General features: G+C 51.1%; 1 long non-coding RNA gene across 2 annotated transcripts; it reads right to left on the bottom strand.

The window, feature by feature from the left end:
• Window positions 1–14,477: 14,477 nt before the first annotated feature.
• LOC120976402 (uncharacterized) lies at window positions 14,478–18,306 on the bottom strand. Of its 2 annotated transcripts, XR_006671675.2 has the most exons (3): window positions 17,997–18,295; window positions 16,053–16,193; window positions 14,478–15,958 (listed from the first exon to the last, which is right to left on the bottom strand). It is a non-coding gene; the product is annotated as an uncharacterized lncRNA (long non-coding RNA). The 2 variants fall into 2 exon arrangements; XR_006671674.2 differs by having other exon boundaries at window positions 14,478–16,193; window positions 17,997–18,306.
• Between the last annotated feature and the right edge of the window lie 309 nt (window positions 18,307–18,615).

The raw sequence follows: 18,615 nt of genomic DNA, 5'->3' as shown, positions 1-18,615 counted from the left end.
TAGTAGAAATTAAGCGGACTGGGTCCGTGAACTGAGGATTGTCCTCATTGCTGCACAGAAGGATTATGTCCTTAATGCACCGCTCGGTGTCCTGAACCTCAGCGTCGTCTGTAGATGTTGCGAAACATCTGACATACACGTTTTGATGACTACGTGATAGTTCAGTGCGTAATGCAAACGGTTTAGAATTGTGGCACCAAAGACGTTTTGAAACGTCGCAGAACATATGAGATGTTCCAAACACTGAAATTGGGATTTCAGACTAATGCTCACATCAAGAGGTATGAGACCTCTGACAAGTTTCTTAAGCCTGCAGACTAAGGGAGAAAAGCTCAATCGTTGAGCATGTGCTCAGATTGTGTGAGTGCCTCAATCGCTTGAATCGAGTGGGAGTTAATCTTCCAGATGAGATAGTGATGGTTCTCCATAGTCACTGCCACCAAGCTATTAGAGCTTCGTGATGAACTATAACATATCAGGGATAGACATGATGATCCTTGAGCAATTCGCGATGTTTGACACCGTGAAAGTAGAAATCAAGTAGGAGCATCAATTGTTGATGGTTAGTAAAACCACTAGTTTCGAGAAGGGCACGGGCAACAAGGGATACTTCATGAAACGGCAAATCAGTTGCAGCTCTAGTGAAGAAAGCCAAGGTTGAACCTAAACCCGAGACTAAGTGCTTCTGAGATGAGGGGAACGGTCACTGAAGCAGAACTACCCGAGATACTTGGTAGATGAGAAGGTAGGCAAGGTCGAAGTATATTGGATATACATTATATTAATGTGTACTTTACTAGTACTCCTAGTAGCACCAGGGTATTAGATACCGGTTCGGTTGCTAAGTGTTAGTAACTCGAAATAAAAGCTGCGGAATAAACGGAGACTAGCTAAAGGTGAGATGACGATATGTGTTGGAAGTGTTTCCAAGGTTGATGTGATCAAGCATCGCATGCTCCCTCTACCATCGAGATTGGTGTTAAACCTAAATAGTTGTTATTTGGTGTTTACGTTGAGCATAGACATGATTGGATTATGTTGTTCATTTAAGAAGAATAATGATTACTCTTTTTATTTGAATAATACCTTCAATGGTCTTGCACCTAAAATGAATGGTTTATTGAATCTCGATCGTAGTGATACACATGTTCATGACAAAAGATATAAGATGGTAATGATAGTACCACATACTTGTGGCACTGCTATTTGAGTCATATTGGGATAAAACGCATGAAGAAGCTCCATGTTGATGGATCTTTGGACTCACTCGTTTTTGAAAAGATTGAGACATGCGAACCATGTCTATTAGTATATATGCATGAAGAAAGTCCATACAGATGGATCGTTTGGACTCACTTGATTTTGAATCACTTGAGACATGCAAATCATACCACATGGGCAGGATGACTGAAAGGCCTCGTTTTCAGTAAGATGGAACAAGAGAGCAACTTGTTGGAAGTGATACATTTGATGTGCGCAGTCCAATGAGTGCTAAGGCACGCAGTGGATATCGATATGTTCTTACTTCACAGATGATTTGAGTAGATGCTGAGTGTATTTACTTGATGAAACACAAGTCTGAATTATTGAAAGGTTCAAGTAATTTCAGAGTGAAGTTGAAGATCGTCGTGACAAGAGGATAAAATGTCTGTGATATGATCATAGAGATGAGTATCTGAGTTACGAGTTTGGCACACAATTAAGACATTGTGGAAAGTGTTTCACAATTAATACCGCCTGGAACACCACAGTGTGATGGTGTGTCCGAACATCATAACTGCACCCTATTGGATATGGTGCATACCATGATGTCTCTTATCGAATTACCACTATTGTTTATGGGTTAGGCATTAGAGATAACCGCATTCACTTTAAAAGGGGCACCACGCAATTCCATTGAGACGACACCGTTTAGAGAAACCTAAGTTGTCGTTTCTTAAAAGTTTGGGGCTGCGACACTTATGTGGAAAAGTTTCAGGCTGATAAGCTCGAACCCAAAGCGGATAAATGCATCTTCATAGAATACCCAAAACAGTTGGGTATACCACCTATTTCAGATCTGGAAGCAAAAGTAATAGCTTCTAGAAACAAGTCCTTTCTCGAGGAAAAGTTTCTCTCGAAAGAATTGAGTGGGAGGATGGTGGAGACTTGATGAGGTTATTGAACCGTCACTTCAACTAGTGTGTAGCAGGGCACGGGAAGTTGTTCCTGTGGCACCTATACCAATTGAAGTGGAAGCTTATGATAGTGATCACGAAACTTCGGATCAAGTCACTACCAAACCTCATAGGACGACAGGGATGCATACTACTTCAGAGTGGTACGTAATCCTCTCTTGGAAGTCATGTTGTTGGACAACGATGAACCTATGAGCTATGGAGAAGCGATGGTGGGCCCATATTCCGACAAATGGTTAGAAGCCATGAAATCCGAGATAGGATCCATGTATCAGAACAAAGCATGGACTTTGGTGAACTTGCCCGATGATCGGCAAGCCATTGAGATAAATGGATTTTTTTAAGAAGAAGACGGACATGGACGGTAATGTTACCGTCTATGAGGCTCGACTTGTGGCAAAGAGTATTTTCACAAGTTCAAGGAGTTGACTACGATGAGATTTTCTCATCCGTAGCGATGCTTAAGTCCGTCGGAATCATGTTAGCATTAGCTGCATTTATGAAATCTGGCAGATGGATGTCAAAACAAGTTTCCTACCAGTTTTCGTGAGGAAAGGTTGTATGTGATATAATCAGAAAGGTTTTGTCAATCCTAAGGATGCTAAAAGGTATGCTAGCTCCAGCGATCCTTCCATGGACTAGAGCAAGCATCTCGGAGTCAGAATATACTCTTTGATGGAGTGATCAAAGTTTTTGGGTTTATGCAAAGTTTGTTAGAAACTTGTATTTACAATAAAGTGAGTGGGAGCGCTACAACATTTCTGATAAGTATATGTGAATGACATATTGTTGATCCGAAATGATGTAAAATTTCTGGAAAGGATAAAGGGTTGTTTGAAAGGAGTTTTTCAAAGGAAGACCTAGATAAAGCTGCTTACATATTGGGCATCAAGATCTATAGAGATAGATCAAGACGCCTGATGATACTTTCAAAGAACGCACACCTTGACATGATTTTGAAAGAGTTCAAAATAGATCAGCAAAGAAGGAGTTCTTGGCTGTGTTACAAGGTGTGAGTATTGAGTAAGACTCAAGACCTGACCACAGCAGAAGAGAGAGAAAGGACGAAGGTCGTCCCCTATGCTTTAGACGTAGGCGCTACAGTATGCTTTGCTGTGTACCGCACATGAAGTGTGCCTTGCCATGAGTTGGTCAAGGGGTACAATAATGATCCGGGAATGGATCACATGACAGCGGTCGAACTTATCCTTAGTATCTAGTGGACTAAGGAATTTTCTCGATTATGGAGGTGGTAAAAGAGTTCGTCGTAAAGGGTTACGTCGATGCGAACTTTGACACTAATAAGGATGACTCTGAGTAGTAAACCGGATTCATATAGTAGAGCAGTTATTTGAAATGGCTCCAAGTAGCGCGTGGTAGCATCCACAAGATGACATAGATATTCGTAAAGCACACACGGATCTGAAAGGTTCAGACCCGTTGATTAATAACCTCTCTCACAAGCATAACATGATCAAACCAGGACTCATTGAGTGTTAATCACATAGTGATGTGAACTAGATTGTTGACTCTAGTAAACTCTTTGGATGTTGGTCACATGGTGATGTGACCTGTGAGTGTTAATCACATGGTGATGTGAACTAGATTATTGACTCTAGTGCAAGTGGGAGACTGTTGGAAATATGCCCTAGAGGCAATAATAAATTGGTTATTATTATATTTCCTTGTTCATGATAATCGTTTATTATCCATGCTAGAATTGTATTGATAGGAAACTCAGATACATGTGTGGATACATAGACAACACCATGTCCCTAGTAAGCCTCTAGTTGACTAGCTCGTTGATCAATAGATGGTTACGGTTTCCTGACCATGGACATTGGATGTCGTTGATAACGGGATCACATCATTAGGAGAATGATGTGATGGACAAGACCCAATCCTAAGCATAGCTCAAAGATCGTGTAGTTCGTTTGCTAGAGCTTTTCCAATGTCAAGTATCTTTTCCTTAGACCATGAGATCGTGTAACTCCCGGATGCCGTAGGAGTGCTTTGGGTGTGCCAAACGTCACAACGTAACTGGGTGACTATAAAGGTACACTACAGGTATCTCTGAAAGTGTCTGTTGGGTTGACACGGATCGAGACTGGGATTTGTCACTCCGTATGACGGAGAGGTATCTCTGGGCCCACTCGGTAATGCATCATCATAATGAGCTCAATGTGACTAAGGAGTTAGTCACGGGATCATGCATTGCGGTACGAGTAAAGAGACTTGCCGGTAACGAGATTGAACAAGGTATTGGGATACCGACGATCGAATCTCGGGCAAGTAACATACCGATTGACAAAGGGAATTGTATACGGGATTGATTGAATCCTCGACATCGTGGTTCATCCAATGAGATCATCGTGGAACATGTAGGAGCCAACATGGGTATCCAGATCCCGCTGTTGGTTATTGACCAGAGAGGCGTCTCGATCATGTCTGCATGTCTCCCGAACCCGTAGGGTCTACACACTTAAGGTTCGGTGACGCTAGGGTTGTAAAGATATTAGTATGCGAAAACCCGAAAGTTGATCGGAGTCCCGGATGAGATCCCGGACGTCACGAGGAGTTCCGGAATGGTCCGGAGGTGAAGAATTATATATAGGAAGTCAAGTTTCGGCCACCGGGAGATTTTCGGGAGTCACCGGTATTGTACCGGGACCACCGAAAGGGTCCCGGGGGTCCACCGGGTGGGGCCACCTATCCCGGAGGGCCCCATGGGCTGAAGAGGGAAGGGAACCAGCCCTTAGTGGGCTAGGGCGCCCCCCTTGGGCCTCCCCCTGCGCCTAGGGTTGGAAACCCTAGGGGTGGGGGGCGCCCCACTTGCCTTGGGGGGCAAGCTTCCCCCCTGGCCGCCGCCCCCCCTTGTAGATGGGATCCAGGGCCAGCGCCCCCCCTCCCAGGGGGCCTATATATAGTGCGGGGGGAGGGAGGGCAGCAGCACCATAGCCCCTGGCGCCTCCCTCTCCCCCTGCAACACCTTTCCCTCTCGCAGAAGCTTGGCGAAGCCCTGCCGAGATCCCCGCTACTTCCACCACCACGCCGTCGTGCTGCTGGATCTCCATCAACCTCTCCTTCCCCCTTGCTGGATCAAGAAGGAGGAGACGTCGCTGCTCCGTACGTGTGTTGAACGCGGAGGTGCCGTCCGTTCGGCACTCGGTCATCGTTGATTTGAGTCACGACGAGTACGACTCCATCAACCCCGTTCATTAGAACGCTTCCGCTCGCGATCTACAAGGGTATGTAGATGCACTCCTTCCCTCTCGTTGCTAGTAGACTCCATAGATGGATCTTGGTGATGCGTAGAAAATTTAAAAATTCTGCTACGATCCCCAACACATTCTGGTTCATGCCGGTGATCGGGTCGAGGCAGACGATTTTCCACGCTTCAGCAAGGCACTCGTCCTCTTTGGACGCACACTTGACATGCGGCTCGCCGGTCCTTGCCGCCCGCTTCTTCTTTTTCCCTTTCCACGCCAGAGCAGGCGCCGGCTCCTCCTCCTCCTCGCCGTAGTCGAGCTCGCCGTCCATGTCGCCGTTGAGGTCCAATTATCATCTTGGGCAGTGAACCCGGGGGAGGCGGCGGCGGCCGACCCGGTCGTGATGATGTCGTCCATGTCGGCCGCCGTCGTGTCGGTGTCGGCGAGATGCGACAAGGAGGCTTGTGAGAAGAGCAGCGCGCCACGACGCAGAGGTGGCGTCGGGGAGGATGCGTAGGTCGACGACAAGTAGGTGTATGGGGGGTACTGGACGCTGGCGAACGCAGGCGAGGGCGTGTGCTGGGCCGGATGACCATGTGGAAAGGTGATGTTGGGGTTGAACCCGCCGTGCGCGCCGCCATCGGCGTAGCCAGGCGAGGGCGTGCAACACCAGGGGTGTGGCGACGACGAGAAGCCGACCGGAGAGCCGACGCTCTGCTGGCTCCAAGACGCGTACGGGCCGTGGCCGCCGGGTGAATTCATCATCCCCGCGCGAGACGCCTTGGCTTGTTCGGCCGCGCGATCTGCCTGCTCCGTCAGGGCAGTAGCTGCCGCCGCCGCCCTGTCCCGGGCCTTCTTGGCGTTGGCCCTGTTCCGCCGGTTGGTGGTGACAGCCTCCCGGCGCTGAACTTCCGTCTTCCAGTCGGCGTTAAACATGCTCGGGGGCTTGGACGGTGGCGCCCTCTGCTTCCTCAACTTCGGCTGGGTAGTGGCCGTGGAGTTGGAATCAGTAGCGGCGCGGGGGGCCATGTACTTCCTCGGCAGCATGTCGGCCGGATGGAGGGGAGGGGGAGGAGAATGGCGGGAGGAAGGGGGAATGGTGGAGGGAAATGGAGGGGGAAAAAGTGGGGGGAAATGGCAGGAAAAGGGCCTTGTCTCACCAACAAAGCGGACCCACGCCCCTTTTCTCCTCGGCCGGCGCCCCCAGGCGACCCCCGGGGGCTTGGGTTCGGCTCGGGTTCGCCGGCTGTTATTTCGGCCCAAACCGGCGCTAAACGAGATCCTGGGGGCGCGACTGGGCCGATTTTCGGGCGCCGGCGCTAGAAAATCGCCTTGGGGGGCCTGTTGGGGGCGCAGTTGGAGTTGCTCTTAGAACACAACAATCATCTGATCTCGAAGTAGATCATCTTGTACTCTGTACCCCATCGAATTAATACAATCAAAGCAGAAAGTAGGGTTTTGCCTCTTTGAGAGGGCCTGAACCTAGGTAAGCACCGTCTCCCTTGTCTCTTGTTACCATTGTCCCTAGATCCATAGCTCGGGACCCCCTACCCGAGATCCGCCGTTTTAGCACTGACATTGGTGGGCCATGCAGGTCCCGCTGTGCGATATCCCTAGAATGGTGGAGTTATCGGTGTATTTTTACCGCCCAGTCCACAAGTCATCGGGTCAACTGAAGAGGAAAGACACATCGGATCACGAACTCATAGGTAAGCCTTGTGCTCCTACTCCCAACTCATCCGAGGATCTCAACATGCATATGGACCAAGGACCGGCGCGCCACCCGATGGAGGATGGCGAACCCAGTCAATAGGAAGGGGCCTCGAGCTCAGACCTAAAAACTAGTCCGGCTGGTTCATTTTCAGCACAACGATCTCGAGAGGAACACCTCAGAGCGTCAAGCTTACAACAGGCCGGGGTCAAATTTTTGAGCACCCCCCACACACACACACACACATCGTGTACGGCCTGAGTAACTCCAGACCACCCGATGTGTGGGATCTAATCTACGTAAAACAACAACCTTGCGAGACAGTACGACAATTCTGGATGAGATTCTTGTTCATCAGGAACGGCGGGCTGGTAGGAAGGATTGCACACTTTTATTTTTGAAGAGGAGAGATCAAAGGATACCTCATGTTTGATAATGATTAAGAAAAACAGTAGTCAATACAACGAAAAGAAGATCGGGCGTTGGAAACAAGTTAACCTTCTTCTTTCTTCGATTGTAATGCAGTTCGTCGGAGATTGAAAATTACACTGAAGCAACAACAAAAGATTGGAACACCTACAAAAGCCCTCGCCATACCGGTATATATAGGCCACAATAGCCCCTCACAACTTAAGACAAGATCTTTAAACTGTTTGGAAACATCGGGTGGAGCATCACCCCACGCAACACATGTTTGCAATCCTTCATCATTGGTTGAGAGAGTTGGAGAAACCAAATCATACAGCATCCAACGATTCGACACCTAGTGCAACTGTGCCTCATCTACGGTCGCAAGATTGGGGAAATACGGAAAACTCTTAAAAACAACCGACCGATTATTCACTGGCGTAAGCTGCGTCCGACACCTGCCACGCGTCCCTGTTTGCTCGCTCACCCATTAGCCTTCTCTTTACTTTCTCTCTTCCTCCAGAAGCTGGGCCGCTCGTTTTTTTTTCCTTTCTTCTTTCTTGAGCACATCGGACCATACACCAGCACCAGCGCGCGTCGCCGTAGATCGGCGCCACCATCTCCTCAAGTCACTGCACCGCTGCTGCAAACCGCCATCACCATTGCAAGCCGGCTTCCCAAGGGACGGCGCTCTGCTGCAATCCCAGTCGCCGCTCACCTTGTGTTGCTAGGTCGGGAGGACATTGCTGCCATGGCCGACGGTGGAGCTGCGTTGTAGCAAGCGATGCACGACGACACTGCTGCCATGCCGATGGTAGACCTGCGTTGGAGCATTAGGGGCTATGAGCGGCTGCCGTGGCCGGCGGCAGAGCTGCACTACAGCAGGCGATGCTGCTACACGGAGACGACGAAACTGCGTTATAGCAGAAGAGAGCTACGAGCCTACGATTTGCTGCCATGGCCGGGGCAGAGCTGCGTTACAGCAGGCGATGCTGCATTGAAGCTTCGCCGGAGCGTCGTCGGTGTTGCATCGAAGGTTTTCGCCGTGCTCATTGTTGCCATGGAGCAGCACCCGGTGCTGCCATGCAGCGGTTTGCCGGCGGCACTTTGGAGCTGCGATGCAGCCGTCGTCGAGGACTCTTTGGAGGTGCGACGGAGCGCTCAGATGCAGCTCTGGTGTCGTGAGGTCGCCGGCGCAAGGTGCCACGAGAGGGGGGGTGCTGCTGCGTTTCTCTGCATCGTTTTCAAAGGAGGCGTGATGTCGATTTTCTTATGCACGTGGATGGGATCAGAGGAGGACGACTCAAGTTGTGTTGCTGTGATCGACGGCATTCTAGCAGCTGGACACCGTACGTCAACAAAGGGAAAAGGAAGTTTCAAAAAGAAAAGGGAAAAGGACTGGCGAGGGAAAAGATCTGCCCGGATAAAGCAAAACAGCGAACGTACGGCCGAACGTACACGCACGTAGCATACAACGACGACGCTTCAGCCATCTGATCGGCGCCGCGGCTAAGGGCACGTACAACGGAGGCATCATCCTGGTACTGCCTCAGCTCTTAAACTAATCACAAGACAATGAAGCCATCATTTTGGAAAAATTCTGTCCAACCACACTATGTAGCGGACCCACTGTCTTTCACATGCATATCATTGTTTAATTTCTGCTCTCTCTCCATCCCTCTCTCGCATGCATCAGCGCCGCGATGCCTTTTCTTCCTTTCTTCGTTTTTCACACCTGAAGAAGCTGGCTCTTCTGCAAGCTACACTTGTTACTGCGAGGCTATACCTTTTAGTCCGAATCTACGTGTACCTGCGAGGCAGCAGGCTGAGGCTACCCATGGGGATTTTTGCCATGACGCAAGTTGAGGTGGATTTTTGCCACCACTCGCCACGGAACGTGCACCGCGGGTCCGATCGGGACGTATGGAGGGCGACGCACGCGCTTCACATATTTTTTTGGCGCGTACTACGCGTCACCCGGGTGATGCCGGGTTGAAATAAGCCGCCTTGCCCGCCGTTGATTAGCACCAATACAGTATGATTCAAGCCGCCGGATTCACTGATGACTGGACGTCTGGACCACGGCATGAATTCCATCCCAACTTGCACAGCCTTCAGGCACCAACGCCACATCCCACACGTGCGTAACTCTAGCGAGCAGCCACGTCGCCGGTCACCTCACAGCAACACGGCGAGCTTGGCATACATCGTCCACGGCAGCAGCGCCGATGAGCACCAGTGTTGCAGCAACGCCCCTACTGCGATCACCCTTTCAAGCACCATTGATGCTCCATTGCTGCACCGGCCATACTTCGTCACCCAGCTATGCTCCATTGCAGTGTCGGTGATGCTCCGACGGCTCGGCGATGCTCCATTGCAGCACCGACGATGTTTGGACGGTCCGACGATGCTTTATCGTAGCACCGGTGATGCTTCCATTCAACGCCATCGATGTTTCGACGGTCCGACGAATGCTCCATCACAGCACGGATGATGTTTGGACGGTCCGATGATGCTTCATCGTAGCACCGTCGATGCTTCATCGTAGCACCGTTGATGCTCCCATGCAACACCGCCGATGTTTCGACGGTCCGACGAATGCTCCATCACGGCACCGGCGATACCCCGACAGCCCGACGACCCTCCATCGCAGCGCCGGTGATGCTCCATTGCAGCGTCGGCGATGTTCCGGTTGTCTGACAAATGCTTCATTCCGACACCGGTCATGCTTCATTGAGGCTCGGTGACCCTCCTGTAGCACCGCACGGCGCTCATCCCCTTTCAGCATGGTAGCGGTCAAAGAGTCGGCGATGCTCCATCATGGCACCCACCGACGACGCCCCGGCAGCCCGGCGACCCTTCTTCGCAGCACCGACGATGCTCCATTGCAGCGTTGGCGATGTTCCGGCTCTCTAACAAATCCTTCATCACGACACCAGTGATGCTTCATTGAAGCTCGGTGACCCTCCTGTAGCACCGCACGACGCTCGCAAACAACGCCGCATCCTCTTTCAGCATGGCCGCGGTCGGAGAGCCGACGATGCTCCATCAGGGCATCGACGATGCCTCGGCAGCCCGACGACCCTCCATCGCAGTGCCGGTGATGCTCCATGCAGCATCGGTGATGTTCCAGCTGTCTGACAAATGCTTCATCGCGACACCGGTGATCGGTGACCCTCCTGTAGCACCGCGCGATGCTAGCAAACAACGCCGCATCACCTTTCAGCATGGCGGTCGGAGAGCCGGTGATGCTCCATCGCAACACCGCGGCCGCACAACATCACCAGAGTTGCAGCTCCATTGTCCGCCCCATCTCGGCTGCCGTCGCCACAGGAGTCGTCGTAGAGCCGGCAATACTCCATCGTAGCACCGCTGCGCACATCCCACCCTCGTCAATGGTGTCTCGTTGTTAGAGCATGCGCCGCCCTGTCGCAGCATCCGACACCACGGATGCTGCTTTGCAAACACGATTTGAAGCTCCGGAGGTCTCCTGCGGCACCAAGCGCGTCCCCGAAGCACTGCTGGGCGGCGAGCCCCTGCAGTCGGGCTTGATTAGCGGCTTAGCGCGCAGCAACCGGCGCCTCGTCTGCAGCCTCGTGGCCCAGCCCCGCAACACCAGCGATGCCTGCGACGGCACAACTCCACTGCAGTGCAACTGACCTATGCTTCAATCTCCGTCCCGACCCTGGCTGGATCGCGGCCGTCACAGAACCCCCGTGGCCCCGTCGGGCCTCGTGGCATCTATATGCGCGGCATGGGCGGCGGTGGCCGAGGGGTTACAGCAGCTTGCAGCATAGGTGCTTGGGGGTGGGGTGGAGTTGCGGACTTGCGGTCTGCACTGCAACATGATTTGAGTTGGCGCGGCGGCTACAGCAGATGGCGACGTCATTGCCGGAGAGAATAAGAGAGACGATAGAGACAAGGGAGAGGATAAGATACGAGGTTTCTGGAGGGGTTGGAGGAGGAGATGCGCGTGAGGCCCGCAGCCACGTGTCGAGTGGAGGAGGCGACTTACGCTCCCGTGAAATCAATCGGCTGATTTAAAACGTTTCCCTATTTTTTTGGGAAAACGATTCGTTTCATCTGGCTGATTTCTTCGCTCGCGTCAACCTCCTCCCTCGGCTGCCACGTGCCCCAGTGGCTCAGCGCGTCTCTATCCTCTTCTGGAAACAACTCGAGCCATCCATTCCCAGCTTATCCACTCGACTCTCCTTCCTCAGTCCCTCTCGTTCTCCACAATGCGAGAGAGAGAGAGAGAGGAGGCCGAAGGCTGTCGCCGCAGCATGAAGTAGGAGGCCGGAGACCGCCGCCGCCGCCGCCCCAGCCCGCCCGCTGCTGCAGCAGCAGTTCCGCAGCCGGCGAGCGCGCGTGGCGGGCGTCGGCGTCGGCGGCGGGCCCTCCTCGCCGCCTGACGGGGTGAGGCTGAACGAGATCGGCGGCGGCGGCATCTCCGGGGGTCCTCTACAAGTGGGTCAACTACGGCCGCGGGTGGCGGCCGCGCTGGTTCGCGCTCAGCGACGGCGTGCTCTCCTACTATAAGATCCACGGGCCCGACCGCATCGACCTCTCGCGCGACAGCGACCGCGGCGCCAAGGTCATCGGCGAGGACTCGCTCCGCCGCCTCGCGCGCCCCTCCGCCACCCCCTCCTCCTCCTCCTCCTCCGCCCCCCACTCCAACGGCCACGGCCACCACCACACGCCCCGCAAGCCAGCGGCGGTGCTGCAATGGAGCTCTTGCCGGCGGATCCAGGTGCTGCGTTGCAGCACTCGCCGACGGCTGTTGAAGTTGCAGTGCAGCGCTCGGTGCTCCAATGGAGCTCGCCGGCGTTCTCGAAGCTGCAGTGCCGCGCTCGGTGCTCCATTGGAGCTCTCTCCGGCGGCTCCCGGTGCTATGTTGCAGGGCTCTCTGGCGGGCTCGAAGCTGTAGTGCAGCGCTCGGTGCTCCAATGGAGCTCTCACCGGCGACACACGGTGTTGCGTTGCAACGGTCGGCGGCGGCTCCGGTGTCGCAGCTGTTGAAGCCCCGCCGGAGTTGAAATGGAGCTTCGCCGGACGCGCCAGTGCTGCGTGGGCCGTCGGTGCTGCTTTGGAGCTGCGCCCGGGCTGCAATGGAGCTCGCCGGAGCGTCAGTGCTGCTTTGGAGCTTTGGCCGGGGCTGCAGTGGAGCTCGACCGTAGTTGGAATGGAGCTTCGCCGGAGCGTCGGTGCCGCGTTGGAGCTGCACCGGGGCTGCAATTGAGCTGGCCGGCCGCGTCGATGCTACGTTGGAGGCTTGGAGCACTGCGCGAGATGTGATAGCGCTGCGTTGAAAGCTTCCCTGCGCGAGGTGTAATCCAACGGCCACTAGTAGGCAGATCGGACGGCTGGCAAGGTGGTGTAAAAGTCCCTGCCATCAACCGGTTTACGCCTAGCACCGGCCTTTTTTTTGAGGTGGACGTATGGGCCTACATTTTCTTTTGAGGGCGACGCAGCGACTTGGCTCCCCAACTATATATACGAGCTCGAGTATATTCATTACCGCTCATCACCTACAGGTTCTTCTCAGCCCAAGCTAGAGATTCTGATTCCTTCCGATCTGGTACGTCAGAGAATCGACCACATACCGTTCTTTGGTCCTGCAGCAGCAGGCGCTTCGTACACTCTAAGCCCTACGTAGGAGCCATCCCATGGCTGAGCGCTTCCCGACGGCTGGACAGAGCGAGGAGCGCCTCTACACGGGTGAGGTCATCACCCAAGACAACGGCGTCGGCGACCGCCGCATGGAGTAAGCACCGGCACAAAGCTAGCTTCATTGATTGATTGATTGGTTCCCTTGATGTTAGTCCAAGAGTCCTGAGCGACCGCGCGCGCGGGCTTTCGTTCTGCAGGCGACCCTCGCCGGAGGCCGTGATCATGCCGCTGCCAATCAAGGACACCTTCTCCGTCCTCTCCGGCGGCGACATTTACGAGGTAATATATATATATATATATATATATATATATATATATATATATATATATATATATATATATATATATATATATGTTTCACGATCCTCTATCGACATAAAACATACTTACGGGCTGGGCTAGTCGTGGCCACTGAGCTGATCAGCCTGGAGGCCGGTGAGCAGACGAGCGGCGACCTTGTGGTTCCCAACAACTCTCTCCAGCAGAGGTGAGACCAGTTACTTCGCCCTGACATAGTTCTCTTGGCTAGCTTGATTCTGAGATCCTCCAGCATATAATTTTGGTGATTAGTACTTTGAACCGTTATTTATTTCATTGTCCCGTCCATTACGATCTAATTCTAATTTGCTAGAAATCGAATGATAGTCCTGAATCCAGAAAGTTCCTGCTGGTTTCTCATGGTCGGAAGCCCCCAAATGTATATATAATCCAGGGCTGTGTGAACACCTATATATTAATCAAAATAAAATTTTAAATTTCATAAATTCAGAGACAGAAAGAAATGTTCATCGTGTAGATGAATACTTTTGTTTGTGAAGCTTTTCATTTGTGAGCTATACACTAAACAACACAAACATCTTGAAATCCTATTTGCTATTACAAATTCCCAATTTTATTTTTTTCTCGCTCAGGCACTTTTTCTTTGAAATTTTGCATATTTCGGTAAGGCCTGAAATTAAAAACCTTGAGGAAAACTACCAGGTCTCCACTTAATCACGGTTGGATCTTGCATAGAGAATTGTGACATGCATAGTTGTTTGACTCAGTCAAGCTAATTTCGTTGGGCAATATTGGTAAGGTATTAATTGAGATTCAGGTATTGCATGGCCAGTCCAATAGAATGCACTACCACCTCCTGGCACATATTCCATGCTCGTCCATTTCCAAATGGGGAGCATCAATGCATCATGGTCCCAAAAACCAGTCTCTATTTAACCGACGTCTGGTCCTATGTTCTCAAAAGAAAAACAATAACTAGGAAACAATAATCCACTAGATATTAGTTTGTACGCTGTTCCAATCCAAAGAAAAGTCTGTACGCTGGTAGCTATATATTTCTTTCATCGTATTTGCATTGCTGAACTGCTGATGACATGTGAGGCTCTTTCGTTGTATAGGGCGGCGACGACCACCATGTGAGAATCAACATAAACCAGCATGTGAATGTACCCACCCAGGAGTCTGCATTGCAGTTGATCGCACGTGCGCTGGGGACAGTGGGTTCACACACCCTGGTTATGGATGTGCGCATGGCGCTTTACAAGCCGCCCAGCGGAGTAGTCTTCGACCACAACAAGTTTGCCTACTATGTCATCCTCACCATCATTTTTGTCTTCAGCATCGTAGAGGTCTTCACTGCATTCTGGATTTGCAAGTCAAGCCTCACCTATAGGCGCCGTTTATGGATCGGGGGTGTTCTTCTATTCGTCTCCATTTGGGCGTTCGGCGCCATACTCAGCATTGGCGGTTTCGCATAATATGTTACATGGTTAGTAAATTCCTTGAAGTTACATTTTTCTGTTCTTCACAATGTATCAAAATAGCGCATTTTTAAAGGAATTGAATAGTTTCACAAAGCCATGCTTCTTTTTGTATCACTACTTCATGAGCCATAGATTCAATTCATCATAAAATATAGTTTCATACTACAATCTGATGTTATAGATAGGAGGATATTTTCATATAGACTTAGCCAACCATAAAGAAGTTTGACTTTCGACGAACCTAGAACTTCAAATAATTTAGATTGGTGGGAGCACCAAGAGGCTATATAGAAAGTTGGCCGACACTTGGTTTGTTATGACCCCTCTAAAAACAACATCTTTCTAGTTTGCTAGCTGATTAGGGGGGAGGGGGTGGTTTCTGAATAGAAATGGGCCGGCATATTAACCTGTTATCAAGATATCTACATTCCCATTAGCTCATAACGCTCTTAACAAACTGTCACCTTTAATGTAACAGTGCCAAGAAGAAGAACGAGGATGCTGATCAGTCCACCTTACCTCATGAGTACTATCATCGTGTTTGTATTTTTTAATAAATGTGTGGTTGTATGAAAACATTTCTTGATGTTGTTCTTTGTATATATGAATATGATAAAAAGAAATCCTATTTACTAATACCAATCTCAGGAGCTTTACTTTGGGTAAGCAGTTCACTTTGTAGATCTTGCATGGCTCGCAAATGGGCACTTGGGACATGGCAAATCGGCCGTCTAATAAATCACCCCAAAATCTACACTCACAGAAAAATATGTGCCCAAAATTCAAGACGCCAATTTGTTCCCCATATTACTTCAGCCATAGCTGTCACATAAAACAATAACAGCAGTAACAAAGAAATTAGAAAAAACAGGGGCAAAGAAAAGATCATATTATGGTTAGTACCTGCGGCAACCGTTGACTGATCAATCGGGCAAGGCCTTGGAACAGCGACCACCTTCTGCCTAGTATATTTTTGCGCAGTAGTCCCGCCTGTATGTGTTATCGCCATTTCGCTTTTCCCTTTTGGTCATGAGAAATGTTTGCAGGAACTGTTATATGTGATCATCAGGTTATACAAAGCCATACAATGACGATCCAAACTGAAAGTACACACATGCTTAGCTAAGTTGTGAGATTCATAGCTTCTTCCTTTTTGTAACGTGGGAATGTGGGAAGGCCGGGGCGGGCTGCTCATACATTCTCACCAAGTATTCTTCCATCACAAGAGTGGCCCAGGTTCTTTGAGAATATTTTCCTGAGTAACAGAAATACTTTATTTAGCACACACAAACATCCACTAAAAACACACACGCGCGTGCACAAATCTCACGAAACTGCATGAAGAAATGCAAGGACAGATAGACCATTTTCAGTGACTGCGAGCATCTCCAACGCGGACCCTTAAACCGCCCACCACGTGGTCCGGATGTGTTTTATTGTTTTACCATCCAACACGGTCTTGTATTGGTCCGCCGACTGGTCCGGATGCATTTTTTCTTACAAATTCAAGGCAAAGTGGGGGGAGGGCTTTGCGGCCGTCCGGACCGCTGCCACACCCGCGTTTGACAACGTGGCGCACCAAAAAACCCTCCCTCTCTCGCGCGCTTTCCATCCTGAAGCCAGCTTTCCGGCTCCTGAGCATCAGTGGTGTATTCATGACGATCTAGAGCGATCACGACATCTCACTGGAGCCAGCATTGAAGCGGCGCGTCGGTCGAGAGAGCGTCGCTCGCTGCACGTCTGCTGCACATGCCTCCTCACCGCATTGAAACGGCTTCCGATTCCCTGTCTACCTCCATTAAACCCGCACATGTGCCGACAACCCTACTCCGGCCACAGTTCATCCGCGAGCCGGCCAACATTAAACACAACGTCAGTTGGCTCTTCGCACCCGCCCGTTATTTAAACTAGGCCAGACGTTGGGCAAGAAACACACCACATCTCTGCTCTCCATCCCCTCCTTTCACCACACTCTCCATACTCTCCATGGCATCCGGCGAGCAGAAAAAGTAGTTCTCTGTTATTAAAAGCCGGCTGGGTGGTCCGCCGAGCACGCCGGATACACTCCATGCAACTCACTGCTTGACCTCTCTCGCCACTCCAGTCCGACACCACCATGGGTGAGGCTACAGACTAGAGCAAGGAAGAGCAACTTGCCGCTCCAACCAGGGCGTTGTACACCCCACTCCTAGCCAGCGCGCGGAGGAGTGGCGAGTTGCTCCAGGGCGGCACGCGAAGGAGTACTGCGGCACAGGCATCATGGCGGATGTGGACGAGGTCGCGTCGTACCGCTCCTCCCGCGCCTACGGCTGCGCCATCCTCCACAAACGTTCACGGAACCACTCTGTGCCAATGGAGAAAGAAGCCGCATTTGTGGAGATCGACGAGGCGGCCAGCACGTCGCGGCCGCCACCAACAGCGAAGAAAAATAGACCATGGGAGGCCGCCGTCGCCTGGGTCCCCATGAAGGCCACCGCCACCGTGTCGACGGGTTACACAACCGGTGAGTTGCCTGCTTCGCGGGAACGGTGGCCACGGTGACCGTCTTCCCCCGCCCAAAAACCAACTTTGGTCTGTGCTTCACAGAAGCAGAGGCTAATCTTGCCCTCCCGCTGTAGCATATCCCTTCGGGGCTCACGGCACTCTGGTGAGTGGGGCTGGCGAACATAGGGAAGACATGTCATGGAAATGGGGCTTCGCCGCGGCCGACAATATACTAGGCTAGTCCGCTATAATTTAATTAAAATATGTCCGAAATTAATGTAATTATTTGTTTATCCTAATTATATGAAAATCAACCGATTTGCGTGAATTTCGACCCAGTTGTTGAAATATGGTTTGAAATGTATGCGGATAGCTTTAAATGATCGTCTTCCGCATCTATGTCCGCGGACTGGTCCCTCTGGTCCGCGGATGGATGCAATGTCCGTTTTCCGGGTCAGCATTGGAGATGCGGGACAATCTATTTGAGAGAGATTCTAATAGCAGATTTGACCGGTGGACTCCATGTATCAGGCCTAACATGGTGAAGGGGACATGAGAAATTAGTGGAATATACCTGGAAGGCTGCAGGCAGGATCGATCTCCACTCCCGTGTGTTGTTGTTCGCTGGCGGTGACTCCGGACTACGCCGCGTGCCTCACCGGGACTCCGGACGACGCTGCTGCCTTGTTCTTGCTCTCCAGCATGAACTCGCCGGATGTTCTATGGTCGCTATGCACGGCCGCGCCAGGCTAGGAGTCGACTTGTCCTACATGGTGAAGAACGCAGGCGACCCAGCCACATACCCGGCTGAGAGAGTGATCATGTGGATCGGAGGAGAGCGGAGCTGGGTGTTCCAGGAGAAGACAGAGTGGGGCTGCGCTCTTGTATAAGATGAGGAAGAGAGGGAAATTCTGGACACAATTAATTCGGAGCACCCATGGTCCGCGTCCCTTTGAACAAGTCTTCTCATTACAAGCTTTGAAAACTCTGAAAAACATTTGTGGATGTAAATCATCGCACCACGTGTTTCGTTGTGAACTACTAGTCTACTACTACCTCTGTTCTGATTTATTGGTCCTCTTCATATTTTGTGGCAAATTTTGACCATAGATTTAACTAACAAAATGTTAATGCATGTTAAAAAAATATATTGATTCTATTTAATCATAGGTTCCAATGATATTATTTTTTAT

This window comes from Aegilops tauschii, chromosome 3 (assembly GCF_002575655.3).
Source record: "Aegilops tauschii subsp. strangulata cultivar AL8/78 chromosome 3, Aet v6.0, whole genome shotgun sequence".
Taxonomy (NCBI): Eukaryota; Viridiplantae; Streptophyta; class Magnoliopsida; order Poales; family Poaceae; genus Aegilops; species Aegilops tauschii.
The sequence above is the reverse complement of the archived record's forward strand: the minus strand, read 5'-3'. Positions and strand labels throughout refer to the sequence as shown.